The sequence below is a fragment of the Stegostoma tigrinum genome, chromosome 29, assembly GCF_030684315.1.
Source record: "Stegostoma tigrinum isolate sSteTig4 chromosome 29, sSteTig4.hap1, whole genome shotgun sequence".
Classification (NCBI taxonomy): Eukaryota; Metazoa; Chordata; class Chondrichthyes; order Orectolobiformes; family Stegostomatidae; genus Stegostoma; species Stegostoma tigrinum.
In genome coordinates, this window is record NC_081382.1 from 25,936,807 (window position 1) to 25,954,670 (window position 17,864).

Genomic DNA, 17,864 nt, shown 5'->3' on the forward strand with positions numbered 1-17,864 from the left:
CTCTGGCCTCTGTCAAGGAGTAATGATTCTTGGCCTCTGGCGATAGTTCCTGGCCTGGCGCAATGGCCTCCTAGTCCAGTGTAATGTTATACCGGCCTGGTGCATCAGCTTCCTGCAGCGACTTCCCAAAATTGGCATGGCGATCTTCCAATCTGGCCCAGCGGCCTCCTGGCGTGGCATGGTGGCCACCAGTCCTGGTGTAACATCCTCCTGGCCTGGTGTAATGCTCTCCCAGCCTGGTGTAACGTCCTCCTGGCGTACCATGGTGACCTCCAGTCCTGGTGTAACATCCTCCCGGCCTGGTGTAACGCTCTCCCAGCCTGGTGTAATGTCCTCCTGGCGTAGCATGGTGACCTCCAGTCCTGGTGTAACATCCTCCCGGCCAGGTGTAACGTCCTCCCGGCCTGGTGTAACGTCCTCCCGGCCTGGTGTAACATCCTCCTGGCCTGGTGTAACGTCCTCCCAGCCTGGTGTAACATCCTCCCGACCTGGCACAGCAGCCTCCCGGTGGCATAGTCACCTCTGGCCTCCTGCAGCAGCGTCCCAGCACGATGTGTCGCCGGTGTGTGGTGTGGAGCCAGGGCCCAGTGTGGACTGGAAGCAAAGTGCCACTCTTTTCTGTAACACTGGACACTTTACTTCTTATAACAAAGAAGCTGTGCCTGGATACTTTTGTATCTAAGTCGGCGCTGTAATTGATGACGTACAAACTCCTCAGTGTACTCATTGAGTGCATGTGATAACAGAGGTGATTCTATTCTGTTCTGTTCTACATTACTCATCAACACAAGTACCCAGAAGTCTCAGAGATAGTAGGAGCTGCAGATGCTGGAGAATCTGAGATAACAAGTCTCTTTGTGTTGCTGCTTTCTGCAGTTTTCCTCCATTTAAATAATACTCTATTTGTTTGTTCTCCCTTCCAAAATGAACAACTTCACATTTTCTGACACTATACTCCATTTGTCAACTCTTTGCTAACTTACTTAACCTAACAATATCTCTCTATGAACTGTCTGAATCCCTCTGATGATCTGCTTTTCCACTTATTCTGTGTCATCTGCAATTTGTCTTCAGTAGATTAGCTTCTTTCCTCCAAATCATTAATATATATTGTAAACAATTGCAGTCCCAGCATTGATCCGTGCGGTACCCCACTCGTCACAGGTTGCCAACCCGAAAAAAGCCCTTATCCTCACTTGTTTTTTATCGCCCATTAGCCAATTCTCTCAGCATGACAATATACTAGCTCCAACACCATAGATTCTAATGACTTTAATTCTGTGTGGTACCTTGTCAAATGCCTTCTGGAAGTTCAAATATTACAGATCTACTGGTTCTCCCCCATACATTCTGATTGAGGCTTCTTCAAAAAGTCTAATAAGTTAGTCAGACACTATTTCCTTTTGCTGACTCTGCTTAATTAGATAATGATTTTCCAAATGTACTCCTCCTTACTAATGTTTGCTTTTGGGTCACTCCCTCAGCCTTCTCATTCCTAGATAAAATAAACACAAAACTGTTCGGCAAATCTTGTGCCAGCTTAAGAAATGTCTTGCAGTTTTAGTTAGGATCCAGGAATAAAAACTGCATTGAACTCCATTCTCTCTGATTGATATTACACTTGGTATGATGTGATGAAATATACTGATAATCTGCAACTACCAAACTGTGATACTGTGTATTGCTAACCCAAACAAGGATATGAGAAATGGGTCATGTAGTGATGAAGAATTCGATGAACTTTTATTACAGTTCCTAGTATTTTCAGACTTCCATCACAAATGTAGGCACCTGCACCTCTAAGTCAGCTAAGCAATTCAGATATAGTGTAACATGCTTCTTTCTGTATGTCATGCTGCCAGAGGACAGAGCTCATTATGATGGAGACTGAGAGCTTCATTCCATTCAATCACATGCCATGATACGGTGATAACATCTTAAGCAAATCGCTTGACTATTGCAAGACGTGAAACAACAGATTTGAACCACTTTCTTACTGATATTATTTTGACATTCAATTTCATCGTGACTTTAGAAGTGCAGGTCCACTTGTGTAAGATATTGTTCTGTTATATGTCACAAAGCTATAATGTGGAAGTGCTGGTATTGAACTGGGGTGGACAAAATCAGAAGTCACATGACACCAGGTGAAGACACTTCACCTGACGATGGAGCAGTGCTCTGAAAGCTTGTGATTTCAAATAAACCTGTTGGACTATCACCTGGTGTCGTGTGACTTCTGACTTTGTCACAAAGTTGTCAGTGGAGTATTCTCCTTAGAGCCAGCAATTTGCTGCCCAGACACCCAAGGCATAATGCAATTCACTGCTTGTTCGCCTTATCCCTTAATTAGTCAGAATTATAATTAAATTAAAACTGCTACAGATCCACGGAAAACAAGATAAAGTCACGTGTTGGTAACACTATAGCGATAGAGGGATAAAACTTGCAATGAACTTTCTTTTCTTCTCTGCAAATAAATAGAACATAATCATTCTTTGTCAGTGAACTTGGAATAGACGTGCTTTGTATACTAGACCAAATCAAAGCCTTCAAAGCCTTTAAAAGCTTTTAAACTGGCTATTTTTGTGAGGCATCAGAAATTTTATTTTGCAACCTGAAGTCATTAGAAATAATCATTGTGCACATGATCACAAGATCATTTCGGGACTAGTTTACTTCAGTGATACAAAATGAATTTCTGTGTGAAGAACTAACCAATACAATCGATCAGAAGCTTGTGTAATATGGTTCAGTCAAAATTTAGCATTAGCTGAATTTAGCGTTACAAAATCATTAATCCGGAATGAATTAAGTTTTTGATTGATTTGGACATTTATCAACATAAATTAACACAACACTGTCAAACATGCCTATTGTGCAAACGACTGAGAAAACAAAGGAGCATTGCTGTCACTCCTAATTATTGTTCTAATTAGTGGTTTTATTTTCAGTATCATTTTGTAACTAGAACTGGAAATGTGACCAGGGTATGCTCATTAGTCTCAAAATTCATAAGCCTATTATTTTCACAGAGTCAACTTGCAAATAACAAGACATTATCACACAGAGGGTTTGAAATTACAGTTCTTGATTTATAATATACTTGTTGTGTAAAGTTGCATCTTATCAGCTACATAAAGCCAACTTTGGAGGAAGGAAGGCAGTAAATTTCTGGAAGTTGGACAGAGCTCTGAAGATCGGGATTCAGAATTGGCCCAAGGCCAACCTTCAGTTCAGTGTCAGCTAGATACTGACCGAGCAATCTGAATCTGATTATTTGAAGCCTGAAGTCACTTTATAATTTGAAATATATGGACTTAATTCCCAAATATAATAGGTGTGAGAATTGTAAGTATCATAGTTTTATGCTCTTCTTTAGTTGCACAATTTGCCCTTCCACCGAGCACTTGGTAGCTTTGCTTTCAATTGCTTAGTTTCACCCTTTTTGATCCTTCCTTTATACTACTTCCTTAATTCAAAGCTGATGAAAGTGGATTATCAACTCTCCACTATCTTCGTGTTTGATTCAGACTCTATTTTCTCCCTCGGACCTCTTTAAAACATCCCGGGGCAATGACCTGCGTTGAAGATGCAATATAAATACAGTTTGGAGCTTGTTGATGTGTTTATTTATCAAGACTTATATTTCAACTTTACTAATACATGATTTATGTTCAACATTTATTTTGTGGTGTGGGCAGTATAAAGAAATGCATGTGATTTATCAGCCATCTTAAGACCCATTGAATCAGAGTAGAAACAAGTCATCGTCAATTTCAAGAGGAAAAAAATGCACAACAACCCAAAAGGCACTGAACAGATTGCTCTCAAGTTGTCCTCTTTCAGATAACAGATGCGCAGCTGAGCAAAAAAACGTAAACATACCGTGCATTAATGAATGGGTTGTCCAAAAACAAAAAGATACGACCAGAAAACAAAATCAATGCCTGTAAATTTATCTGACACGTAACTAAAATTTAACTCTGCTTCAATCTTGACATTTTGAGTAGAAATGTAGACTCTCCCCACTATGACATATAGTAAGTTGGGGAAAATTCTGAGTACTCAGTGATGGGTTCCAATTGCCAGCAATGTGTGAAGCAATAAGCCACTCCTTTACTAATCAAAGACAAAGGCTCTAGGTCAAAGCAGTTGGAAACGGTGGTACAGTTGTTTACTGTTGCTTTTACATGCAACAATTTCTGAGAGCAAAACCAAGAAGGTGGAAACCACATCGGCAACTTCAAGGGGAAACAGTGATTGAAAGAGAGAGAAAAAGACATGAACATGGAGTACTTCAGACAATGAATTTAGACTTTAAAAATCAAAGCGCAGCTCTGCTATTCATATATCCTGCTAGAACAACACGCCTGTGAACACTAAACACTGACGATTCTACTAGTTTGACTCTTACATCTGAATTTTTCACAAACTCATGCCCTTGCCAAATCTGATTGCCAAATTAGTTCCAATTAGCATTACTTCTGAGGATGTTTTCATTTTCAAATTTCTAACAAGCAGGAGTGAAATTGAGGTTGCACAATCTTATCTCATCAAGACCACTCCAGTGGCAAAGAGAGGAATTTTATTCCACAATTAAGAATGACATTAGTACAACACTTCTGCCTTACAGCACCAGGGGCCTGGGTTTGATGCCACCCTGCAGGCGACTGTCTGTGCACATTCTCACTGTGTCTGCATGGGTTTCCGTTGGGTGCTCCAGTTTCCTCCCACGGCCCAAAGACGTGCAGGTTAGATGGATTGACCATACTAAATTGCCCACCGTGTCTAGGGATGTGTAAGTTAGGTGGATTAGCCATGGGAAATGCAGGGTTTCAGGAAAAGGGTTGGGGGCTGGGTCTGGTTGGGATGCTGTTTGGAGGGTTGTTGTGGAATTGTCGGGCCAAATGGCCTGTTCCCACACTGTAGGGATTCTATGTTTCTATGAATACAGAGAGGAGAGATCCGAAATTCTCACTGTAGACTCAGTTTAGGTTGGGATAGGGTATCATAAAAGTAGAAGTCATGTGTGGGTATAGTTTATAGGCTGCTTAACAGTGACTACACTGTAAAATAGGGTATGTAGGATGAAATAATCAGGCTTATGAGAAACATACAGTGATATATTAATGATTTGAATCTACAAATAGATTAGTTGAATCACCTTGGCAAAGATGGCTTGCAAGTTGAGTTCACAGAGTGTTTTTGGGACCATTTTTTTAGAGCAGTGTGCTCCACACCCAATCAGACAGCCAGATATTTTAGGTCTGGTATTGTACAATGAGACAGGGCTAATTAATGACCTCATATAATTTTTGGATTTGGATTTAAAAATAGTGCATATAGTTGTTGGCCTTTCTAAAGGACTTCCTTTAAAAGAAAACAAGGTCAAAGTTTCTTTCAAGAATAGGGATTGTACAGAAAGCAATGATATTAATGAAAATTTGCTTATACTAGAGTGGTTTACAACAATTGGGCATCCTTGAAGACTATTAGCTTGTTTTCAGAATTGCTTTTAGTTTAGAAAACCAAGAAATTGAAAGTTCAGAAGAGAATTGACTGGAATTAGAATCAAGTTTAGCATTTCATCCTTTCAGAAGTATAGGACATTTGAGGGAAAACAGTCACCCCTGCAGAATGGTAGTTTGTGAAACCTCCAAACCGGTATAGCTTGGTTGGGAATATGCAAGTTAGTAGAACTGAGAAAGCTTAGCTCTCAGGGTTGTGGAAAAGTTATAGAAAATATGCAAGTCCCTGTATATATAACAGAAGTTAAAATCACACTGTACATCAACCAATAGCTTACCAGAACTTCATGAGACTCAGGGGTCAGAGGTAAATGTAGAGGTTGACACCAAGGAGAAAGTGCTGGAGAAACTGAAAGCCTGAAGTTGGATAAATCGCCCAGACCAGATGGGCTATATGCCAGCATTCTGAAGGAGATGGCTGAGGAGATTGTGGAGGAAATGGTGGTGATCTTTCAGGAATCAATGGAATCAGGGAGAGCTCCAGAGCACTGGAAAATGGTTAATTTGTAACACCCCTGTTCAAGAATTGAGGAAGCCAGAAGACAGGAAATTATAGACCAGTTAGCCTGACCTTGGTCATTGGTAAGATTTTAGAGTGCATTAAGGATGACTTTGCAGTGGACTTGGAAGTGAATGGTAAAAGAGGGCTGACTCAGCACTGTTTCATCAAAGGGACATCATGTCTGACATATCTGTTAGAATTCTTTGAGAAGGTAATGAGCAAGTTAGACAAAGGAGAGCCAGTGGACAAGATTTGTTTGGATTTCCAGAAGGCCTCTGTCAAGGTGCCACACAGGAGGCTATTAAATAAGAACCCATGGTTTTAGGGGCAAGGTACTGGCCTGGATAGAGATTTGGCTGACTGGCAGAAGTTAAGAGAGTGGAGATAAAGGAGTCTTTTTCAGATTGCGCTGCTGACTGGTGGAGTTCAGCAAGAGTCAGTTTAGACAACAACTATTCATGTTATACAATAATGATCTGCATGAAGGTACTGAGGGCATTGTTGCTAAGATTGCAGATGACACAAAGATAGGTGGACAGCCAGGTAATGAGTATCTGAAGAAGGGCCACAGGACTCAAAATGTTATTTCTGTGTTCGCGCCACAGACACTGCCAGACTTGAAATTTCTGTTTTTGTTTGCTTAAGCTTTGGAGTCCATTCTTTCAACTTTCCAGTTCTCTACCTCTCTTCTGCCTTTAAAGTGTTTCTTAGAACAAACTTTTGGCCACATGCCTAGTCACTAACCATTTTATGCTGTGACGGGTTTAATTTTGCTTTATAAATGCTCCTGTGAAGTATATTGGCATGTTTAATATGTCAAAGGCACCGTTTTAATGTAAATTGATATTATTATAAAGACACCTGATTAATGCTGCATTGGGTGAAGAGACCAGAGAATGAACAGGAGGCCAGAGACAGACAAAAAGATAGTCCATTATGAGGTTGGAAAGCTGGAGGATATTCCCAAATGGGTTGACCGTGTTAATTCTAAATTATAGGAGTTCAAGGAGTGGGAGCCTCAGCAAACCAGTAAAGGATAGGTGGACAGAAGTTGAAATGTTTATGCAGGGTGCTGTTAACCAGTTGCATTCTGGTTGCTGATTTTTGGGTGAAAGCTAGTAAAAGTTGAATGGAGGCCTGAAACACTTTCCAAAGTTTCAGTCAATTATGTTAAATTGAGCCTTTCATATCAACAGCGTGTAACTGCAAAACAATGTAGAAAACAGACTGAAGATTTATTGAAAACAATATCTGAAGCCAGCAACATTTAATTCGATAGCTGCTTGGAAGTGAGCACTTTGGAATTGGTACCTGCCCTGCAAATGTTATGACATGAAGACAAAAAAAATTTGCAAACCGCAACAAGCAACTAAATAAAAAAAAACTTTGGAACATCTCTTTTGTGGAAATGTCAAATATTTGATGAAGCTTTTCAAAATAATGTACAATATTTTGTAAATTTGTTGTGCCACTTATAAATGTATATCATTAATAATATACAGTAACTGGGAGGCGCACAAATAAAAGGATTACAAGCTGTGTCATTATCAGAAGAGTAGTGGGAAAGCAGAATTTCTGCACAAATAATAGTTTTAATCTGTTTGCCAAGGCTCATTTTTCCATGAATATAAATTCAGGGACCAATGCCTCAGGGTGCTTGACATAAATATTTAAATTGACAAACACCTGGTTGTGATTTTGCATTTTTTTATTATTTGTAATCCTACTGATTTGAACTTGTTTTGTTCCGAAATTATTCTCATTTGCTGTTTTATCCTGATCTGTTAAACATTATAAACTATTCCACATTACCAGAATAATATGCTGCCACTGCTCTGGTTGTGGTGTTGTGGATTTCTATTCAACTCTCAGCTTACTTTATACTACTTTCATACTGTTAAGCAATGTCTTCTCAGCTATAATTTAACAGACTGCATAAATGGAAAACCTGTAACATGTTGGATTTCTTATATCCATACATTTAGAAACATTGGTAGAGGTATTGGGCTGAACCTTCCAGGGCATTTAGGAAGAGTTGGGAGAGAGTAGGGCTAATGAAAATAATGGGGAAGGCACTCAGAGGCTGTCATAGAACATAGAACATTACAGCACAGTACAGGCCCTTCGGCCCTCGATGTTGTGCCGACCTGTCATACCGATCTGAAGCCCATCTAACCTACACTATTCCATGTATGTCCATATGCTTGTCCAATGATGACTTAAATGTACTTAAAGTTGGCGAATCTACTACCAATGTCCTTAGTCATTGCCAGTAGTGAGAAAGCCAGCAGCTGAGCTGCCCACCTAGAGTCCATGTGAGCCATTAAGTGGTCATTCAAGTTTAATAAATCATGCTAACCTTTCATCGGCATTTAGCTTATGCTGGGGAGACATGATGCTGCCTGACTCTGACATGCTAGACACCAAGCGGTTCTGGAGGTGTGGGGAGCTCTCCTTCACTAACATTGCATTCCGTAACTGAAGAAGGTCTCCAGGCCACCAACAAACCAACTGACCACTTCCCCAACCCCCAGCCACCCAACCCCACTCTCATCAATGGCAACAGCACTCTTACGGCAACGATGGCCCAACAGGCAGTGACCCTACTCTGCCCACCCCACCGCTCCACTGATTGGTGGGTCCAGGTTGCCTGGTCCTCGTGTTTCTCAACACAACTGGCCTTTCTTTGAGGGTACCCAATCATTGAGGTGCCCTCTCCCTTGAACTACAACCTTTGCAATGTGAATCGCTTGAAGTGGCATGCCTGTTCTGCTATGCTTCCAGCACTTTGATTGGCTGATTGTTTTTGGGAGCAGCCTCCCATCTTGAATTACTGCCACCCCCAATAATATGCTGCCAAAGGTTTTTGATGGCAATGGTGATGGGGCTTCCCAAATAACAGGAAAATCCAGTTCATTGCTTTAAAGTCAGTTCCAGTAATTAATATACTGGGACTGAAAACTTTGTCAGATTGCTCCCATTCTATTGAAATAACTTTGTTAGAAGTATAATGGAAACATCAGTTGCAGACGTAAACCATGTTTCTGTCATGTGTAAGTGAAACTGGTGGCTAAGAGAGAGCAGCTTTGACATTTGAGATATAAACAGTGTCATTTATATATATTATTAATAGCAATTATATTAAAAGTGGCTACTGAATTATTAGTTAGTAACATATGGGTTTTATCTGTGTCTGAGGTTAGTAATTAGCTCATGAGCATTTCTGTAGCCATCGTGATTTCTTTTAATTCAGTTTGCAAGGCTACTTTGGCAGCCTAATGGGTTTTATTTACTTTAATATTTTATGACCTAGCAAGGTGGATCATTGACTTTTAAGGTCTATTAGAAATTTCTGGACTTAATGAGCTTTTTTAAGTTTAAGGGGAATACCCACAGCTCAGAGGGAGAGTTTGTTTTTTGTTTTGGTGGGGTTTGGTTAGCTGAGTGAGGGTTCAATTCCTACACCATCTGGGATTACCATGAAGGAATCTCCTTCTTGACCCCTCCCTTGCCTGAAGCATAGTGACCTTTAGGTTAAATTACCAACAGTCATTTCTCTCTAATGAGAGAGCAGCCCAATGATCTAGTAAAACAATGGTGATTTTACCACTATTTCTACTTTGTTTTGGGTGATTCTATGAATGTATTCATAGAATTCCATGGATGTATAGAGTAATGGTCTGAGAAGGGGAGAATATAGATTATTTTACAGTAAGGAGCTAGTAATAATCCCAAATCAGAAGTGTTGGGATAAAACCCTGAAGAGGACTTGAAGCCAAGCTTGTTTAAAATCACATATGTGATAGCATCAGGAATAAGCTACCAGAGGTTCCAGCCCAGGAGTTAAAGTCACAATTATCTGAACCTTACAAGAGAAAGAATTAGTACCTTGCAACAACTGCTTTCAGGTACGAGGGTTTTTATTTTTTAAATTGTAAAGGATCGTTTTAGGATCAATGGGATTATACTTTTACTGGGTCCATAAAAATCTGTGGAATTCGTGCTAAAAGTAAATAGTATGCTTTATTATATTATATCTTCATTTTGTATGGTTAATAGATATCAGTTTGATTGCTGAAAAAAAATTTTAACATCAGGTATTTTCGTTTCAGTGAAAGGCCACCTTGCTAAAACCAAAACAAAACTAAAAAATGATCTATCAAGTCATGTTTCAGTTTGAGATCTGATTTGTCCAGTAATGACATCTGAGGATTATAACACATTCTCAGTCCTGAAACCTCTGAGCAGTTTGTTTAAGAAACAGTTCAGTCTGCATTCTTCATCAGCAAGTGGGAACAAAGTGCTAAGAGAAAATGGTATTTCACTGTTTCATGCCTCTGCATGACTTGTCAATATCTTATCATATTTGGACAGTATTATGAACATTACTGCAGTACCATTTGTGGCATTGAGCCAGAGAAAAACAGTTCACAACCTCAATCATTCATACCTCCACACCTTCATAAAATGCTTTGGAGGCAATATGGATAGAGTTAAAGGGATGGATGGAATCAGCAAAAATATTTTGTGTCACTTAGAGGGGGGGTGGCATTTACAATGGCTACAACCCTCAGAAATGCACAATACCATTAAAACGTCCAGTTCCTCCATAGGGTAGGTGTTCATATGTTCATCAAAGCCAATGTAATGAAAACAACGGATATCTTATTTGGTATCACCTGTTTTACATTATTGAGCAAACTCAAAATTGCTCCCTTAGAATTTTAATAAATTGGAATGAAAATTAAAGCTCATTTCAAGAAAATGTTTTGGCAAGTCAGACAATGACATATGAACTGTTAAATATTCTCTGGAGATTAAGGCTTGTCATCTGAAAAAAACTGCGTCATTGAGATCAAAGGGTTAAGTTTAATTTGATAGGAAACCAGGAAAAGGCAACATGCTTCCTGTGCTAGGGTTTGTGTTGGACGCCTTGGCCAAATTTACTGTCCAGGCTTCATTACATCCTGTTTGCCAGCACACATCCAAAGTAGGCAGAAATAAGTAGCTACAAAAATGGCGATTACTGGAAAAACTCAGCAGGTTTGGCAGAATTTGTGAAGAAAAATTAGAGTTAATATCTTGGGTCCAGTGACCCTTCCTCAGAACACCAATGTTTACTCAATGGGATACCTCCCATGGACTCCTGGATCAGTAGGCCAACAAAATGGCAATTGATCCTATAGATAAGTTGGACCATCAACATATACATGTTCAGGAGGTGGCTACACACTTCTGTTGTCTAAACTGCTGGCAGTGGAAATAGAGCAGGAACATTTCAACAGCACATCTTTCTTTTGATTGCTGGTGGTGGGCTGCGATGAGCTTTCTTTTAAAATTTTAGTCCATAGGATCTTATTCTTAGTTACAGCAATGAAGTTTGAATATTTATGCTTAAAGATAAATTCAAATGATTTTTAAATGTAATAATCAGTTTCCGGACCGCCTCTATTAGGAAATAAGCCTGTATATCTTAATTCAATGCAAACAGCAGATTACAGCTACCTTAGTTCTGCTATGACTTGTCTACAGTTAGCACTTGACACTTGTTTAACCAGTCATTCTGGTATATTAGGTACAGTGTAAGGAAGGTTTTCATCAAGCAATCAGAAATCAGCAGCTGCTTCTAGGGCAGAGGATTTATCCCAGGGAATAAAACTTAAAATGGTGAGAGATTGATCTAACAGGACATTTGGTCAGTTCCAATGATAATGTAGTGTTTTTGGCGATAACTGCCATTCTGTCAGTTTCACTGCAGCATTTACAATTCCTTCCACAGCCTAGGTGCAAATAACAAAGGTCAAAATTAGAGGTGGACTCAAGCTGCTCTGAAACCACCACTTATTGTCTTTTAAAAACATTTTCTAATTAATCTGTTCAGAGATGTTATCATACACTTCTCGCAAGTAGGGTCACTGCCATTACACCACAAGAAATAAGGACTTTTAGATCGGAAATTTTTGAGTTGAGAGTGTGAAGTGAAGATTCCCAATATTACATAGATAATAAAATGTGAGGCTGGATGAACACAGCAGGCCAAGCAGCATCCCAGGAGCACAAAAGCTGACGTTTCGGGCCTAGACCCTTCATCAGAGATGATGAAGGGTCTAGGCCCGAAATGTCAGCTTTTGTGCTCCTGGGATGCTGCTTGGCCTGCTGTGTTCATCCAGCCTCACATTTTATTATCTTGGAATTCTCCAGCATGTGCAGTTCCCATTATCTCTCCCCAATATTACATACTTGACTTTGGAAAAAGTTTCCCTGTTGTTTACTTCAACATTTGCTGTTGATCTCAATGCCACTAGTCAGATTACCTACATAGAACATAGAACATAGAACATTACAGCACATTTCGGCCCTCGATGTTGCGCCGTCCTGCCATACCAATCTGAAGCCCATCTAACCTACACTATTCCATGTACGTCCATATGCTTGTCCAATGACGACTTAAATGTACTTAAAGTTGGCGAATCTACTACCGTTGCAGGCAAAGCGTTCCATTCCCTTACTACACTCTGAGTAAAGAAACTACCTCTGACATCTGTCCTATATCTTTCACCCCTCAATTTAAAGCTATGCCCCCTCGCGCTCGCCGTCACCATCCTAGGAAAAAGGCTCTCCCTATCCACCCTATCTAACCCTCTGATTATCTTATATGTCTCAATTAAGTCACCTCTCAACCTTCTTCTCTCTAATGAAAACAGCCTCAAGTCCCTCAGCCATTCCTCGTAAGAACTTGCCTCCATACCAGGCAACATCCTAGTAAATCTCCTCTGCACCCTTTCCAAAGCTTCCACATCCTTCTTCTAATGCGGTGACCAGAACTGTACACAATACTCCAAGTGCAGCCACACCAGAGTTTTGTACAGCTGCAGCATAGCCTCTTGGTTCTGCAACTCGATCCCTCTATTAATAAAAGCTAAAACACTGTATGCCTTCTTAACAGCCCTGTCAACCTGGGTGGCAACTTTCAAGGATCTGTGTACATGGACACCGAGATCTCTCTGCTCATCTACACTACTAAGAATCTTACCATTAGCCCTGTACTTTGCCTTCTGGTTATTCCTACCAAAGTGCATCACCTCACACTTGTCCGCATTAAACTCCATTTGCCACCTCTAAGCCCAGCTCTGCAGCTTATCTATGTCTCTCTGTAACCTACAACATCCTTTGTCACTATCCACAACTCCACTGACCTTAGTGTCGTCTGCAAATTTACTAATCCATCCTTCTACGCCCTCATCCAGGTCATTTATAAAAATGACAAACAGCAGTGGACCCAACACCGACCCTTGCGGTACTCCACTAGTAACTGGTCTCCAGGATGAACATTTCCCATCAACTACCACCCTCTGTCTTCTTTCAGCAAGCCAATTTCCGATCCAGACTGCTGTATCTCCCACAATTCCATTCCTCCACATTTTGTACAATAGCCTACTGTGGGGAACCTTATCGAATGCCTTGCTGAAATCCATATACACCACATCAAGCGGTTTACTCTCATCTAGCTGTTTGGTCACCTTCTCAAAGAACTTAATAGGGTTTGTGAGGCACGACCTACTCTTCACAAAACTGTGCTGACTATCCCTAATCAAATTGTTCTTTCCTAGATGATTATAAATCCTATCTCTTATAACCTTTTCCAACACTTTACCAACAACTGAAGTAAGGCTCACTGGTCTATAATTACCAGGGTTGTCTCTACTCCCCTTCTTGAACAGGGGAACCACATTTGCTATCCTCCAGTCTTCTGGCACTATTCCTGTAGACAATGACGAGTTAAAGATCAATGCCAAAGGCTCGGCAATCTCCTCCCTGGCTTCCCAGAGGATCCTAGGATAAATCCCATCTGGCCCAGGGAACTTATCTATCTTCACACTCTGTAGGATTTCTAATACCTCTTCCTTGTGAACCTCAATCCCACCTAGTCTAGTAGCCTGTATCTCAGTATTCTCCTCGACAACATTGTCATTTTCTAGAGCGAAAACTGTCAAAAAATATTTATTTAGTGCTTCCCCTACCTCCTCTGACTCCACACACAACTTCCCACTGCTATCCTTGATTGGCCCTAATCTTACTCTTGTCCTTCTTTTATTCCTTAAATACCTATCGAAAGCCTTAGGGTTTACCCTGATCCTATCCGCCAACAACTTCTCATGTCTCCTCCTGGCTCTTCTGAGCTCTCTCTTTAGGTCTTTCCTGGCTACCTTGTAACCCTCAAGTGCCCTAATTGAGCCTTCACATCTCATCCTAACATAAGCCTTCTTCTTCCTCTTGACCAGAGATTCCACCTCCTTCGTAAACCACGGCTCCCGTGCTCTACAGCTTCCTCCCTGCCTGACAGCTACATACTTATCTAGGACACACAGGAGCTTTTCCTTGAATAAGCTCCACATTTCTAATGTGCCCATTCCCTGCAGTTTCCTTCCCCATCCTATGCTCCCTAAATTTTGCCTAGTCTCATTGTAATTGCCTTTCCCCCAGCTATAACTCTTGCCCAGTGGTATCCACCTATCCCTTTCCATCACTAAAGTAAACATAACAGAATTGTGATCACTATCACCAAAGTGCTCACCTACTTCCAAATCTAACACCTGGCCGGGCTCATTACCCAGTACCAAATCTAATGTGGCTTCACCCCTTGTTGGCCTGTCTACATACTGTGTCAGGAAGCCCTCCTGCACACACTGGTCAAAAACTGACCCATCTATAGTACTTGAACTATAGTGCTCCCAGTCAATATTTGGAAAGTTGAAGTCCCCCATGACAACTACCCTGTCTCTCTCACTCCTATCGAGAATCATCTTTGCTATCCTTTCCTCTATATATGTAGAACTATTTGGAGGCCTGTAGAAAACTCCCAACAGGGTGACCTCTCCTTTCTTGTTTCTAACCTCAGCCCATACTACCTCAGTTGACGAGTTCCCAAACATCCTTTCTGCAACTGTAACACTGTCCTTGACCAACAATGCCACACCTCCCCACCTTTTACCAACTTCTCTGTTCTTACTGAAACATCTAAATCCCGGAACCTGCAACAACCATTCCTGTCCCTGCTCTATCCTTTGCGTTAGGTGAGAAATCAGAAGAAAGAATGACAATGTATGTGCGACCCTTGCCTCATTTTACCTTAATCCACCCTGTCACCATAGCCTCTACCCATGAAACTCAAAAGAAAATGGTCTATCTTTTTGCCGCTGGATCCCTGGAAGACGAGGTAACCGCAATGATCATTTTGATCCAGAAGCTGCTGGTTATCGGCATCAATGAATGCAAACGTTTATTCAAAGATGATTGTTGAACCTGCCCTCATACCCAATTTTTGCAGCACTAAAGTTTAGCCCTAGAATCTATTGAGGATTTAACTAATTAAAAAAACTCTAATTGATTTTAAAAAAGGCCTATTCATTCCATTTAAACTCTTTCAGCAACCTAATCCCTTACAAAAATTAACATTTGCATTCATTGCTTTATATCGAAGACTCACAACCACTTGGAGATAGCAATCAAACTATGAACGGATCTGATGTGGAGGTGCTGGGGTTGGACTGAGATAGGCCCACCTCTCTCACAAACACTGGAAGAAGGAGTGAGTCTCCAAAAGCCTGTGTTTTCAAATAAACCTGTTGGACTATAACCTGGTATAACACGGTGTGAAGCTGGATGAACACAGCAGGCCAAGCAGCATCAGAGGAGCAGGAAAGTTTGACGTTTTGGGTCGAGACCCTTCTTCAGAAATATTTTTCTGAAGGGTCTCAACCCGAAACGTCAACCTTCCTGCTTCTTTGATGCTGCTTGGCCTGCTGTGTTCATCCAGCTCCACACCGTGTTATCTCAGATTCTCCAGCATCGGCAGTTCCTACTATCTCTGGACTATAACCTGGTGTTGTGTGATTCTGACGTTATGAATGGATAGATATCCTAATCTGATAACAATAGGTTTTAAAATCAGTCATGCAGCCCAAAGCCTGTAACCACTATTCTCAGGCTTAATGCAATAGACAGAATGAAATAGCAAGTATTGATCTTTTTAACTTGGAGACTTTTTTTAATAAAAAGCTTGTGATTCAAATACCTTGACAGCTTGACAGTTATAATGAGCTTGATAGTTCTATTAAGATGTGTTTATTTCCTTTACACATATTCATGTCTAATTTAACAATCGTCAAGGGCACATGGCCTCTTCCAGAAAATTCTTAGACTAATGCCCCAATTAACTCTCCAAATGAGTACCTCTCTAAAAGAACTCCAACAGGTTTAGGCCTTCCCTTGCAAAGTGTAAAACTCACAAGTCACATTTTGGACAAGACAACGACAGATTGGATTTGTTTGAAGGCAGATGCACTTTCCATGTAAGCTGCCTCTGTGAATAACAGATAAGCAAACTACAACCAACCCATGTTTCCCCCCTGATCACCCTGGGGAAGCTGCTGAGGTGCTGGTGTCAGTGGTGTGTCTTTCAGTTTATTATGCTCTGACACCTGTTTAGCTAAGTTGGAAACTCTCTTTTTCCCCAAGAAAATTCGGGCCTTGGTTATGGGCTGTCTGAGTGTGAAATCAGTGAAAACAGTTTCAATTCATGAAGTTAGTTTTTTCTTTGAGGTGCCTCAATTGTTTTTAATCTTAAAGAAACTTGACAAGAGGCAATACAAATAGAGGCTGCTTTATTTAGATATGGAAAATTCTCCACTCTAATATGTAGCAGAATTCGTGATCATAACCTCCACATGTTTTATCTGCTGATAGCACTGTGCAGCGCTGACTATCTCTTGTGTTGCTTTCTATTCCTGAAACAAACAGGGAAGGCATCTGCATATCTCTCGTTGGTACAATTTTACTATGAACAGGTGCAAAACTGTATTATTTCCAACTACGTGAGGAAGCAAAATTTTGTTCAATTATTATTCATTAATTATTAATTACTGGTCAAATTCCCAATGCTCTCTTATACCTCAAGACATGAAATACTTCTTGAACTTTTCTTTGCTGAGGACGCATAATCCCCACTAATGTTAATACACTTATAATTCCCAACTCTCACCATTCCAGATTTCAAACTTTCCCAAATTTTGAATCACAAATCAATTCCTTCATATCGGCTGCATAGCGACAGAGAGAAATGGCTGATTTCTGATCCTCTCCTGTGAAAGTGGCCAGGAATGTTGAAATTGGCATTTTTCTCCTGGCGGACAAGCAGCCTTTTCTTTGGATAATAGTGAGGGCTGGGTTCCCCAGGTTTTAAAGCACTGCAAAAGATTCAGCTCCTGAGTGTGTACAACTGTTGCTGTTTTCATCTTCTGGGTTTAGCCTGAGAGTAACCGCTTCATTTCCACCTTCACTCTGTTTTTGGATTGGCAGAGGGAATTCTGCTGTTTTATTGGAAAAAGACATTGTAACCTGTCTTTATCCAGTATTGTTTCAAAGACTTTCAAATGTGGATAGAAAGTGACTTCTTGAAAGAATTTGGAGAGCATTTAGTACATTGATAAAGAACAAGTGCTTCTAAGAACTTTAAACATGAGACAAAAAGATGTAATATGTTTAAAGCAAAAGTAGAGAAATCCCATTAGTTTCTCTGCTGGCGAGTCAGTAGTGTGAAACAATATCTTTTCACTCAGGTCAACAAAAAATTAGGCTTCTACAGACATCAGTGTTGCTCATTCATTCCAGAAAATGAAACAAATGATTGCTTAGATCCCCACTCCTACTCTGGGTCATCATACAGATACAAACTTAATGTTATTTCTTCACCTTTATCTTGAGATGATGAATCTGCTAAACCATTTCTTGGCGGGTTGCGTCTTTCAGATGAAATGACAAAACTGACTGTT